At 39.9% G+C, this 4,182-nt stretch overlaps 1 pseudogene; it reads right to left on the bottom strand.

The window, feature by feature from the left end:
- Positions 1–2,888: 2,888 nt before the first annotated feature.
- Positions 2,889–3,966, bottom strand: LOC105179174 (adenylate isopentenyltransferase 3, chloroplastic pseudogene; annotated as a pseudogene).
- Positions 3,967–4,182: the final 216 nt, after the last annotated feature.

Genomic DNA, 4,182 nt, shown 5'->3' with positions numbered 1-4,182 from the left:
AGCCTTCTGTTCGGGAATTCAAAGCCTAGTACCGGGGTCATGAGCAACAATAGGCGTGCTACCCACTGCACGCTGGAGCAAACCAATCTGAATGGACATCTACTCCATGTCACGCCGCATATCGGCAATGCCGTCGCCTCCAAAGACGCCAGCCATCTCCTGAATCACCTACCGATATTCGTCCTACTCCGAACTCAACACTGTGATCTCAGATTAAAGGGAAGAGACCTTCTCCTCCAATTTAGCCAACCGGGAGTGTCCGTCCTCCTGGTTGTCAGCTCTCTCGCTGGATGAAGTTGCGTGTCGTGGGCTCCCCAGATCCTGCCCCGACACCATCGCAGCAGCAGCATTCGCACACCTCGTCCCCATCTCTCACGAGGCGCCTTCCGCAAAGCGCAACATGTGGCTAGTAGTCCGCTAACTACGTTCCCTAATATCCGCACACACCTCCGCTTGGCACTAACGCAGCACGCCGAAAGGAAACACAATAGGGAGGAACAAATCACACAACATTAAATTGCACACGCAATTCAGAATGGAGCTTGTATTATAGCTGAAAAGTGTGTATATAGTAAACAACGATGCTAGAGCAAGGGGATCGCCTTGAGGGGGACTCTAACACGTCACTGAACCAAGCTTCTTGAACTCATTCCCCCCCCCCCTATAATAGGCTTAAAAAAATAAATCCTATTGTCTATACTAGATAATAAAAAACCTGAAAATTGCACCTCAGGAGGCGTAACGTCACCCTGAGCAATCTAAACAACAGAAAGCAAATAACAAAGCAGTAAAAGACCAACTCCTAGGACACTAAGACTGCGGATGTCCATCGTCTGTCGGTGAAGGTTCATTGGTCGGCCATGTAGAACGGTTGAGTGGCTGAAGTGCGCGTTAAGGGTGCCGAGTACGCGGGTGGCCCTTGATACCTTGTATCTTCAACCTCTCTTTCTATTGGTTTTTCCACAGCCTCTTCATCAATGCACTCTCCTGTTTTTTGAGTATTCATCTCATCATTTCTCAAATCAAAGTCACTATCTTCAAAGGATTCAGATTCTTTCAAATTTTCAGCATCTTTAGTTAACCTACCCTCCTGAGGTTGTGTATTACATTCACCAACCTGACTACCCATAACATTTCCATCAACTTCAACATATATATCGATTTCTTTTTTCATGAGCAATACCAATTACACACATCAAACAAAATATCATCATTATTTACTTTGTAATACACATCTCCATGTTTTGTGAAATACGTCCTATTACCAAAATAGCCCACCCGACTAGCCAATTCATTTATTCAGTTTTGAAATAGACATTTCATAAACATCCTCACAATCAAACATTTAATGCGGTAACGAGAAACACAATGCCCGAAGATGTCCATTGAAGAACCTAGAAGAAGATACACAAGTCACTGATGCATTTAGTCAGGTGATACAAGAAATCAAAGAAAAAGAGGATCATGCAAGCAAGAAAAGAAGGGTAAGACTGAATATCTAAATCGGATTTTGGAGTGTTGATTTCATACTAATCTAAATCTGATTTTGTTGCAGGCTGAAAAGGAGGCAGGTGACAAGGACATTTTTACTAAAAGTGATGCATTTCAGGGAGATAACTCTAAGGTAAGAAACATCAGTACCCATTCCATTTTAAGTTTCCATTCATTATTACTTAATAACTTTTTTGCAGGGGATGCAAGAATAAATTTCAATTGACGAGATGACTAAAGTTAATGCATTTGAGGAGATCAAGTCTGTGGTAAGAAACTTCAACACCCATTCATTCCGTTTTAATTATACATCTTCTAATACTTGATATTGACTGTTTTTTCAGAACATGAAGGAACAAGAGCTTTCAAGTACTGCAGTCTATCATACAAGCCAACAAACTGCAGCTTTAGTAAGTAATTCTCAAGTATTTTTTAAGAATTTTGTTTTTTATTCACTTATTCGGTTTATTTTATTCTCCTTATAGGTAATACCCAAACCATTCAAGCCACCCCGGTACAAACAAAAAGTTGCACACAAAAAACAATGGAAGCCATCATACAAGTCTTCCACATCCCAGCAACAAAATACAGGTCAAAGCTCTAGTCCTCCTCCACCAACTCAACCAAGTCATCTGCAGCCACCAATCCCAAAAGTTAATATTAGAGCTCCACCATAATGGACAGGGAGACAGGAGGTATTTCCAGAACAGCCTTTACAACCAGAGACCAAATCTCTTCTGTCAACAAGTACATTTTTGGAGAAGGATGACAAGAAGTATGTTACATTATCAAGATCGAACAATGTGTTATCACAATCGAAGGACAAGGGAGACAAGGGCAAGAAGAAAGATGGGAAAGATTCACGTTTTGTTTAAGTACTTTTTTATTTTGAATGAAACATTTTATTTTTTGTAATCTCAAGATACTTGAGAAACTTGAGGAATCAGTTGTAATTGCATATGTTATGAATTAGTGGGTTCTGTGGACAGGTTGTTGTTGAAGAAACGTTGTAAATGGATGTTCATGTTTTTTGTGAAGATAGGCTGTAAATTGCGGATAGGATATTAGTATGTAATGAATGTTTCTCATTAACATGTTGAAAATGGTGCAGAAATGAATGTTTTCATTTTCATTATATTGATGAAAATTCCTAATATTGTTGAAAAGGGTGCAAAAATATTGCTGAAAATTTCTTATATTGTTGAAAAGGGTGCAGAAATGGCTGAACATTCATTTTCATCTTTATTCTATTACTAAATTAATTAAAAACTGCAATTTTAGGCTTTTAGTTTCATTCTTAAAATTCATTAACAGAATTCTTTAACAACATAACACATAATTCAAAAAAGCTTCAAATTTGAGGCTTTCAATTTCACTATCAAAATGACAAAATGCCATTACAATTCCTCCATCTTATGTTTACCCATATCTAAAAACATAATGTAAGTCCCTACAAATCTAGCAACCTGGAACAATTCATCGAATGAGTCATTCAAAGACCACCATCCGTTTATCCATCCAAAAACCGACCAACACAAACCCTAATGCCACCAAGAATCTTTCGATCCACTAGTTGTTTGTAGTAGCTACTTCAATGCCATTGGATGGAGTCCCGACAGTTGGTTTCGGATCTATGTTTTTTCTTTGCAAATGAAACGAGCCACAATGTTCATACTAGGCTCCAGCACTATTTTCTCCCATGCTTCATTGGCATCTCCGCCACGTTGAAGGAATACCTCTGTGACATTCAACCGATGGATTTGCCACCCGAATTCCTACCATATCCTCAAAATCTTTTCAACTTGATAGCAAGCTAATTTGCAAGTGTTCATCTTAATTTCATCAATAGCTGCCTTAAGAAGCCTAGCCCTAGTCTCACCATCGACAAGACCCTCACTCCTGAAGAACTCATGCATCTTGGGGATCCCAATGGCACGCAATCCCACAAAACATAGTCATGAATTTTTGGTTCCAAAAATGCCTTACCTTCCTCCACCAACCCGCTATCCACCATATGATCAACTCGTTTTCACACGTACAAAAGCTAGACCAGGATCGCCACATCCATCCACACTCGTACTTTGAGGGAAACTTAGTGTCGTCATTGGCAAGTGCCTGTATGAAGGAATTAGACCCTCCAACAATGATTGGCAACCGATTCTTTTGTACGATGGCATCTGCAGCCAACAATGCATGATGCAGAAAAGCATGTCCAGTGAAATCCACCTCGGGATCAATGATTCCGAGCAAATGGTGTGGCACGCCGCGGCAATCTTCATTGCTCACCTTATTGGTTACTATGTCTAGGCCCTTGTAGACCTGAATTTTGTCCGAGTTGATGACCTCTGCCCGAAAACAGGTGGCCAGGTCTATCGCCAGGCATGAGTTGCCTATGCCAGTGGCATCCAATACCACCACCACCTTATCCTTCCCTTGGTGCTTGTTCATCATGCCCCCAACTGAAAAGTTCGTCATGCTGGATCGTGCTAGCTTTTAGGAAGAGATTGACATTCTAATTGGTAATTACTTTTACTTTTTTTTAACACCTGTCAATTTCATCATACAAATAAAAAAAAGAAAAAGTCCACGTGTTAGAATTCTGTCAAACAAAAACAAACAAAACATGTACTAAATACAATCTACTATTTTAGAATATTTGTCTATCATAGAGAGACAAGCCCTTTTCAATTC

Source organism: Sesamum indicum, linkage group LG10 (assembly GCF_026168435.1).
Source record: "Sesamum indicum cultivar Baizhima isolate 11 linkage group LG10, ASM2616843v1, whole genome shotgun sequence".
NCBI classification, from domain to species: Eukaryota; Viridiplantae; Streptophyta; class Magnoliopsida; order Lamiales; family Pedaliaceae; genus Sesamum; species Sesamum indicum.
Note: the sequence above shows the minus strand (reverse complement) of the source record. Positions and strands in the feature narration are given on the sequence as shown.